The sequence below is a fragment of the Pipistrellus kuhlii genome, unplaced genomic scaffold (genome assembly GCF_014108245.1).
Source record: "Pipistrellus kuhlii isolate mPipKuh1 unplaced genomic scaffold, mPipKuh1.p scaffold_m20_p_19, whole genome shotgun sequence".
NCBI classification, from domain to species: domain Eukaryota; kingdom Metazoa; phylum Chordata; class Mammalia; order Chiroptera; family Vespertilionidae; genus Pipistrellus; species Pipistrellus kuhlii.
In genome coordinates, this window is record NW_023425504.1 from 21,251,797 (window position 1) to 21,262,262 (window position 10,466).

The 10,466-nt window shown below is 45.3% G+C and overlaps 1 pseudogene; it reads left to right on the top strand.

Annotated features, from left to right (window-relative positions):
- The first annotated feature begins 5,939 nt into the window (after positions 1-5,939).
- On the top strand, positions 5,940-7,847 carry LOC118722162 (annotated as a pseudogene).
- The last annotated feature ends 2,619 nt before the right edge of the window (positions 7,848-10,466 follow it).

The following is a 10,466-nucleotide window of genomic DNA, read 5'->3' on the forward strand; positions in this document are numbered from 1 at the left end:
TTGAGACTTTTTAAAAATATATTTTTATTGATTTCAGAAAGGAAGGGAGAGGGAATGAGAAATAGAAACATCGATGACAGAGAGTCATTGATCGGCTATCTGCTGCATACCCCATACTGGGCATCAAGCCTACAACCCAGGCATGCACCCTTGACTGGAATCAAACCCAGAACCCTTTCAGGGGTCCTCAAACTTTTTAAAGTGGGGGCCAGATCATGGTCCCTCAGAGAGCTGGAGGGCCGGACTATATGAACTACTAATTCCTACTGTAACACCTCGGCTGCGCTCACTGCCCAAAAAACCTGGCAGGCCGGATCAGACTCCTCTGCGGGCCACATGTGGCCCGCGGGCCATAGTTTGAAGACCCCTGCTAAGTCCACAGACCAATGCTCTATCTACTGAGCCAAACCACTAGAGCCCCTCTGTCAATCTTTAACTTGATAAATTAGTCTAAACAGCTGCTCCAAGAAATTGTTGGTCAGGTTTTTCATTGCAATTTTTGCCATTCTGCTTTTTAAATTTCTATAAATGCAGTAGATTGGACATGTTTGGGCCCTTTAATGTTGGGGGACTAAAATTCCCCCAACATTAAAGGGCCCAAACATGTCCAATCATAAAAAAGTATAGTTAATAAGATTATGAAAGTTGGGTTGTTTGAAGTAGATTTATGTAAAGAAGTTATGCCAACTTTACCTGAATATTTAAATAGGAATGGATATTTAGGGGCTCTTTGGCCTGCCTAACCTTAGGTTTTAATCCCAGTAATGTCCACTTATCCCATTTCTTAACCATCTAAAGCATAGGAAAAGTGCTATGAACCTTCCCTTTCTGTTTCCTTTTTTTGTTTGTTTAATTTTTAAAATTGGTTTTAGAGAGAAACATCAATTTGAAAGAGAAGCATTGATCAGGAGGAATCAGAAATTGAACCTCTTTGGGCCATGAGACGACACTCCAACCAACTGAGCCACACTGGCCATGGCTGTTTCCTATTTCTTTTGCTCCTACAATATCTGCACTATTCACCCTATTTTTAAATAACCTGTTGTATCTATCCATTCTCTTATTAAACTGATGCTTTTATTAACATCTATAAGACCCACGAGGGAAGCTGAGAGAAAATTCAGTAGATTTCTCAACCTGATTTTTGTTTGTAAGGCTAGTCATTATAATGCTTTGTACTCTTTTTTGAAATTTGGTCTTTCTATAGGTACCAGTGAAATACGAGCTCTCTAAAAGTTTTCCAATTTAGAAGCTTTTTCCAATTTAAAGGATACATTATCTTGTTATCAGTGGGGATTGCTCCTTTTCCCACATGTTGCTGGTGGGAGTGGGCTTCTTGCCATGCCTTGAGTAAAGGAATTTTCTGAGACTCTACAGAAGGATGTGATACTGTAGAAAGCTTTATTTCTGTGGAATTACTGTTTTCTAAGGTACTGTTTCCCTTCATTCCACAAAGAAAGAAGTCCTGCTGTGCCTTTAGCAGGGCTATCATTAAAACTGTTGCCCAAGCCTGGCCAGCGTGGCTCAATGGTTAAGCATCGACCTATGAATCAGGAGGTCACGGTTCAATTGCCGGTCAGGGCACATGCCCGGGTTGAAGGCTCGATCCCCAGTGTGGGGTGGGCAGGAAGGAAGCAGCCTGTCGATTCTTTATCATCATTGATGTTTCTCTCTCTCTCCCTTCCTCTCTGAAATCAATAAAAAATATATATTTAAAAAGAAACTGTTGTCCAGAGTTTCTGTTTCATGTCTGCACAGTCCAATCCAGAATGGGGCTAGCTTAGCTTGTGTTCCCCACTGCCGTTCATCAGTCCATTGTGTGTGGGGTCTGCTGGGCCACATGGCTATGGAGGAGACATGAGCAGGAGTAAAGCCAAGAGAGCCTAGAGCCCCCAGCCCAACAAGAGAGAGAGTGAACTTTGGGGAATTATATATCCCCAAATTTTCATGGGCTTGTGTAGGCCCCACCCATTCTGACCAATGATTTCTGTTCCCAGATTTTGGGGTTTGTTTTAGTTTTTTTTAATTTATCGATTTTTAAAAGTGGGGGGTGGAGAGAAAGAGAGAGAAATGTCTGTTCTACTTATTTATGCATTCATTGGTTGCTTTTTGTATGTACCTTGATAAGATCAAACCCCCAACCTTGGTGTAATGTAAGAACACTAACCAACTGAGCTGCCTGGCCAGGCCTGTTCCAAGGTTTGAGTGACAGGCAGGTACCTTCCCTATGTCAGCTGGATTCACTGCGCATGCACTCCTCTTCCCCTTTGTCCAAGTCCTTCCCCCAATAATCTGTAGGGAATGGAACAGTAGTTCCCTGGAGAGTGGAAATCTGCAGCTGGGGTGGAGCTGGCCAAATGGTCATACTTATAATGTCTGGCCTCCCTTTTTCTCCTTTCCTATTACTAATAATTAGCTAATTACAATGACATCAGTCTGAACACCTGACAAGTAGAATTGATTAATCTCAATAGTGACTGAAACCACTCTGTTTTGTTTTTTGTTGTGTCTTTGTTTTGTTTTGTTTTTTGGCTTAATAAAGGAAGCAAGAGTGGTTTGCAAGAGAATACAAAGGATGCAGCCTTCATGACATCCAAAAGCTCACTCCCAGATTAGTCTAAGACAGTGAAAGCCTTTCATTATTTTTTAAAATATATTTTATTAATTTTTTTTTCAGAGAGGAAGAGAGAGAGAGAGAGAGTTAGAAACATCAATGAGAGAAACATCAATCTGCATACCCGCAACCAAGGTACATGCCCTTGACCGGAATCAAACCTGGGACCTTTCAGTTCGCAGGCCGACACTCTATCCACTGAGCCAAACCAGTTTCGGCAAAGCCTTTCATTATTACAGGTGGTAAAGATTGAGAAGACAAAGGCCCTCTATGAACTGGCATCCCTGGTGACAAATTCCCCTAAGAAGCTGGTCAGACAAAAAGGCAAGACACCAGTCAAAATGTTACAGCTGCCCAGTCGCAAGCCCCAGATATTCCTGTGCTTCGATCCTACTGGATGCCGCCACCCAGAACCCCCAGTCTATATGACTGGGTGCCAAATGCATGCCAATCTGTTCACCATCGGGATAGCAGACACAAAAGAGGAGGTCAGATCCAAGCTCTTAAAACAGAACAAGACAAAGAAACACTGACCGTCAATGGATAAAAACCTGAGTCACGCCAAAACCGGTTTGGCTCACTGCATAGAGCACATGTGTCAAACACAAGGCCCGCGGGCCAAATCCGTCCTGCCAGGCCTTGCAATGTGGCCCACACCGCGCTGTCATCACTGCACTCCGCTGCGTTTCCATCACAATGACAGTTTATGACTGTTCAGTAAACCATTCGGCCCGCAATTTAGGCTGGATTTTAGATTTTGGCCCCTTCTCTGATTGAGTTCAACACCCCTAGCATAGAGCATCAGCCTGCGGACTGAAAGGTCCCAGGTTCAATTCTGGTCAAGGGCATGTAACTTGGTTGTGGGCACATCCCCAGTGGGAAGTGTGCAGGAGGCGGCTGATTGATGTTTCTCTCTCATTGATGTTTCTAACTCTCTATTTCTCTCCCTTCCTCTCTGTAAAAACTCAATAATATATATATTTTTTTAAAAACTGAGTCACTAGGCCCAAGAAGCTAGCTTCACAAATTTCTCCTGCCAATCTAAGGAAAGAAAGGACTCTCAACACTTCTAACTTCCACCAAAACCCACAGAGAACAGGGAGACTGACAAGGTAAGAATGCCTACCTCTTGGCCACATTTTGTCAGACATCAAAGAATTTTCTGCTGCAGCAGCTCCCAGTAGTCAGCATGTCCCAGCCAATGAGTTCTCCTGGCTTACTTGCCTAAACTTGGGAAAGAAAACTTTTACTCTGCCTTTCAAGGTTTTTCTGGCTGGTCTAAGCAAATTGGCATGAGACATTAGCAAGAGAAAAACAAAGTTTAGTAGCATGGGAGAGACCCAGGGAAACTGAGTAATTCTCACCAAAATGACAAAGCCATCACCATAAATGCCACCTTCACCTAAAGACAAAAGAAGACTTTGGGAATGAAGACAGTTATTAAAGATTTCCAGAAAAAGCACAGTAAATAAGAGTAAGATTGTTGCCGAGACTGGTTTGGCTCAGTGGATGGAGTGTTGGCCTGCGGACTGAGGGTCCCGGGTTTGATTCTGGTCAGGGGCATGTACCTTGGTTGCAGGCACATCCCCAGTGGGGGTGGTGCAGGAGGCAACTGATGATTCTCTCTCATCAATGTTTCTAGCTCTCTGTTCTTCTCTGTAAAAAATCAATAAAATATATATTTAAAAAAGAGTAAGATTGTTATGAAGATTTAAGTCCATGTCTTTTCAACTGATAGTGAAGGAAGGCCTGGTCCAGTGAGGGAAACACCCGTGCAGATGGAGATTTCTGTTAAAAATATAAAAGTCTTCTCTGGACAGGTGGTTCAGTTGGTGGAGCACTATCCAGTACACCAAAAGATTGTGGGTTCAATCTCCAGTCGAGGCATCTACCGACAGCAACTGATCAATGTTTCTCTTTCCCTCTGTCACTTTCTTCCCTCTCTCCCTTTCTAAAATAAATGAAATACTTAAAAAAATTTTAAAAAAGGAAATTAACAGTGTTTAGCACCTAGGATGTAGGATCGTGGGTGGGTTTCCTCTGAACTCGCCTGCAAAGTAGCTTCTAAATATCCTCTAGTAGACTGAACATAAACTGTGCACCTATGGATGAGGACAATGGGGGGTGGGGAGGGGGAGAAGGGTGGGGTGGGAACCTGGTGGAGGAGGGGGGAATGAGGAACCTTTGTAATAATATGAACAATAAAGATTGGTTTTAAAATAAATAAATAAATAAATAAATAAATAAATATCCTCTAGTAAATATGTATCTGATTCTTGGTCACATTCACCCTAACAGAAACCTGAGCAGCCACAGGGCCTAGATATTCAGTCTTATTACCTCTAAAACACATGATAAAACTAGTCAGATCTTGGTTACTGATTTTGAAGTTTGGAAACTAAGGTCATTGTGGCTGAGAGGTTAGCACCTGTTTCTAGAAAGTGTGGATGAAGGGGCGAGGGGTTGAGAACAGGCAGCTTCCCTAGCGAGGGGGACCCTGAGGACATCTACAGGGAGAGAGGTGGTCCCTCTTTCCCTCCTTCCTACTTCCTTCCCTCACATGTCGGTCCATTTTCTCAGTCAGTCAGCAATCCTTTGCCAAATACTGAAGGCTGTGCAGGCACCGGACTAGACCCTAGGGAAAAGGGGTGAGAAGACATGGTGCCTGTCCTCGGGAAGATCACACAGTTTACTGGAGAAGACAGACAGGAAAATCACATGAGAGCCCAGCATTAATTGAGGCACCTACAGGATGCTGCAGGGTCACCGAGGGACCGTTGGCTAACTCCACCTGGGGGCATAGGGGCTTCCCAAAGATGGTGACAGTTGGGTCAGGTCCTGAGAGTTCTACGGGCAGACTAGGAGGAGGAAGTGCCTTCCAGGAAAAGGGAATAGCATGTGCAAAGGCACGGAGATGTGAGGCAGCACCGTAGGTTTCGTAGCTGGGAGAGCAACGTGATTATTCTGATTCGCTCTTTGACTCAACACATGTGTGCTATGCACTAGGCTAGGTGGTGAGGATGATGGCAGTAAAAAAACAAATCCCTTAACTCACGGAACTTACATTCTAGTTGGAAAGACAGCAAAGGATGAAAATAAAGCAGGGATGACAACAGAGAGGGAGCACAGGGTGGTGTTAAACAAGGGTGGCCAGGCAAGGCATTCCTGACCCAGTGACTTGGAGCAGGACTGAATGACGTGAGGGAGCAGGCGTTGGTAATGAATGGGGGGAAAGGTAATATCAGGCAGAGGGAACTGCAGGTGCAAAGGCCCTGGGGTGGGGAACGTGTTTGGTGTTATCAAGGAACAAGCAGGTGGAAAGGCTTGTCTGGCAGCCAAAGAGCCTGGTGCTGTCCTGATTGGGAGGGCTCTGTGAGGAAGAGATGAATCGGACAAAGGTTGATGAGGAGGAATATTGGAATAGCTCCAAGTTCAAGGCTTTCACCTTTGATGACGAAGATGATGAGCTCTCTCAATTAAAGTGGGCAGTGAATAGCCTTCGAGACTTCTTGGATGATGATGATGATGACCTGGAGAGAGTCAGCTGGACTGGGAAACCCATGGGAAGTATCTCATGGTCCCTCAAAGAGACTGCTGGTAACAGTGGGTCAAACCATGAGGGGCGTGAACAGTGAAAGAGCCGAAGCAGCTTCTCCTCCTATGCACAGCTACCCAAACCTACTTCTATCTATTCCCTGAGCAGCTTTTTTTAGAGAGAGAACTAGACTTGGAAGTTTCCAGTCCCTTTCTGATGCTCTTTTGGACACACCTGCCAAAAGTTATGCTCCAGAGTTGGGGAGACCCAAGGGGGAGTTTAGGGACCACAGCAATGACTGGAGCTCCAGCGACATGGTGAGACGCCTTCGGAAGGGCAAGGTCTGCTCACTAGAAAGATTCCGCTCCTTACAGGACAAGCTACAACTCCTAGAGGAAGCAGTTAACATGCATGATGGAAACGTCATTACTGCCGTTCTGATTTTCCTGAAGAGGACACTAGCAAAGAGGTCCTCTTCCAAGAGCTAGAGGTGCGACAGGTCGCCCTGAGACATCTCATTCACTTCTTTAAGGAAATAGGGGATCAAAAGCTGCTTTTATGTCTCTTCAGATTCCTAGATAGAACGGAAGAGCTGTGCTTCCCATTATCAAGAGCACTTGAGCATTCAGGACCCTGAGAAACAGAAAGAATTTCTTAAGACCTGCATCAGCTTGCCATTTTTAAAAATATATATTTTATTGATTTTTTTTTTTTTTTTACAGAGAGGAAGGGAGAGAGATAGAGAGTTAGAAACATCGATGAGAGAGAATCATCGATCAGCTGCCTCCTGCACACCTCCCACTGGGGATGTGCCCACAACCAAGGTACATACCCTTGACCAGAATTGAACCTGGGACCCTTCAGTCTGCAGGCCGATGCTCTATCCACTGAGCCAAACCGGTTTCAGCTGGCTTGCCATTTTTAGTGGAAGATTCTGCACACATACAAGACCATTACATGCTCCTGGAACGTAAGATCATTATTGAGACAAATGACTGCCATCTAGAATCAGCAGGACAGACTGAGATCTTCCGGAAGCACCCCCACAAAGCTTCCATCCTCAATATGCCACTAGTACAACACTCTTCTACTCCTGCTTCTATCTCTACACAGAGCCCGAGGGGACATTCAGCAGTCCAGTCAACCTAAAGAAGACATTTAAGATCCCAGATAAACAGTATGTGCTGACTGCCTTGGCCGCCTGCAGCAAGCTCAGTGCCTGACATGATGTAGATGCTCTCTTTACCACAAAGAACTGACTGGGCTACACCAAGAAGAGAGCACCCATTGGCTTCCATTGGGTTGTGGAAATTCTGCACAAAAACAGTGCTCCTATCCAGATATTACAGGAATATGTCAATCTACTGGAAGATGTGGACACAAAGTTGAACTTAGCTACCAAGTTCAAGTGCCATGATGTTGTCATTGATACTTGCCAGGACCTGAAGGACTGTCAGCAGTTGCTAGCGTACAGGAGTAAGGTGGACAAAGGATCTGCAGAGGAGAAGAAGATCAATGCCATTCTCAGTAGCATGCAAATTCGGTGGAAGAATTAAGTGGCATCAAATACCCTGAGGCCTGCCTCATTTCTTCCTTTCTTGCCTTTGAAAAGAGTGTACTCTCTTTTTTTGTTGTTGTTGCTTTGTTTTGTTCATCCTCACCTGAGGATATTTTTCATTGATTTTTAGAGAGAGTGGAAGGAGGGGGAGAGACAGAGAGAGAAACATTGATGTGAGAGACACACATTGATTGGTTGCCTCCTGCACTCGTCCAACCAGGGCTGGGAATCTGGCCTGCAACCAAAGTATGTGTCCTTGACTGGAATTGAACCCAGGACTCTTCAGTCCGAGGCTGACAGAGTGCGTGCTCTCCTTTGGGAAAATTACAGCAGCACATCGCTTGGGCCTGTTATCAACAGGTGACACCTGCTACTCTTGGGACAGAAACTGACAGAAACCTGAGCACTGATCTTCTGTCCAAGGGCCAGCATCTGAGGGCCAAGATCTAAAGCTTCAACTCATGGGAAAGATTCCCTCCACCTGGTGCTCATGTGAAAGTGGAGTCATTTCTAGACTGGGCTCATTTGTGGCAAGATCTCTCTTGGTCTGAGAAAAGTGACTATTCTGCTAAAGAAGTCTCCTAGACCAGTGATCGGCAAACTCATTAGTCAACAGAGCCAAATATCAACAGGAGAACGATTGAAATTTCTTTTGAGAACCAAATTTTTTAAACTTAAACTTCTTCTAACGCCACTTCAAAATGGACTCGCACAGGCCGTGGTATTTTGTGGAAGAGCCACACTCAAGGGGCCAAAGAGCCCCATGTGGATGGAGAGCGGCAGTTTGCCGACCACGTTCCTAGACTAAGAGGTGTAGTTATCATAGTGACCACTCAGTTCCTCTCAGTGACTATGACCCTGGACTTGGTGCTGGGCATGGCCAGTTCTTCTGTGAATGGAGTCAGAACAGAACCCAAATGGCTCTCTCCCAGGCTCCTCGAGAAGGGAGCCAGTGTTGCAGGACCTGCTAGAGGTGCCCTCACTCCAGACTGCACGGAGCACTCCAAGTCCTGACAGATGACCCAGACGTTGTGTCTTCAGCCAGAGTCCCACTGCTGCCCCGGTCTAGCCTCTGTTCAAGGACCTGTGGTTCCTCTATCACTTGCAGACTCAGATGACCTTGTGTGGGTGACGAGAATATCCCCATTGCCTTTCCCTCTAACTCTCCTGCCCCAGACTGCCCGCCTGTGTGGAGCTTAGCCTCGGCAGTACTGAGCTCTCCCGTATGCACAGAGCTCGCTGTTTCACTAGGAGCCTCCAGAAGTTCCAGTAGGGCTGACCTCAGCAGCATTTCTGACTATTAGGATACTGACTATTAGGATTCTGACTATTAGGATTTAATATCATACTTGGTTTTTAAAAGAATGTTCTGTAATACTAGATGCCTGCCCTGTACAATGTTAACCTCTCTTCTCTGTGAATGGACTGGGTTTCCCCAGACATGTGTAGTCTCCTAATAAAGCTGTTTCTTCCTTGTGGGGGGGGGGGGGGGGAGAAGAGGAACAAGCAGGTGGGACTGGGGAGTAGTGGAGCAGCATGAAGGAGGATGGTGCGGGATGAAGTTGGTAGGAGATGGAGTTGGTGAGATAGAGAAAGACCCAATCATGTAGGGCCATGTGGGCCACAGCAAGGGGGTGGGGGATAGAACTCATTGTGAATGAGATGGGAAGTGTTTGCTGAGACCACATGTGTTAGAACAATGTAAGGTTTTCACCCAAACTGGAAGGATAGAGGTGCAAAGGACACTGGTAGGAAGCTCAGGAGGATTTCAGTTTGAACAGGCTATGTTTGAGAGGCCCATTAGATCTCTAAAAGCTGTCAAAGAGATGTCTGGATGAGTCAGTATGGAACCTGAGTGGGGGTCAGGGCAGCAGGTGTCCATGCTGAGAGGCATTTAAAGACCTGAAATGAGATTTCTTTTTCTTTTTTTTTAATATATTTTATTGATTTTTTACAGAGAGGAGGAGACAGGGATAGAGAGCCAGAAACGTCGATGAGAGAGAGACATCGACTAGCTGCCTCTTGCACACCCCCCACCGGGGATGCACCCGCAACCAAGGTACATGCCCCTGACCGGAATCGAACCCAGAACCTTTCAGTCCGCAGGCCGACGCTCTACCACTGAGCCAAAATGGCTTCGACCTGAAATGAGATTTCAAGCTCTGCCGGCCAAAGTCCAAGGCCAAGACTCAAAACAAGCCCCAGGCTGCCACTCGGGCTCAGGCTCCCAAAGGTGCCCCCAGAAAAGCTCCTCTATCTACCAATGTGAGGATGGAAGGACTGGTTGTGACCCTTGGGCTGCTGTCTGCATGAAGTTAGTGTCCCCCTCTGCTATCATCACTGAAGCATAGTAACGATCCCTCCTTTGGAAAAACTGCCCCTTGTTCCATAAGTCAACTCTGTTATTTTTAGACAGTCTCTTACTCTGTAAAAATAACTTTGTTTTTTAGCTTGAATATAGGAAAGATAAACTTAACTGTCTGACTTTGCAAGCTAGCCACCTAAAGGGGCTGATACGCTGATACTGATAATAATTCCCATATTCTCATGCCGAGTGTTTGTTAATTATGTATCCAAGGTTACAGGTGTCTGTATAGATATGATATGTACTCAGGGTTACAAGTTGTCTGCAAAAATAACTTACACAAAGACCGAGAAGGATATAAAAATGGAATACTCTTTCCTGTGTTTGTTCAGAATTTGACAGAGGTATTCTGCTCTGAACCTGCTCGAAATAAACATGATTTCTAACTAATTGG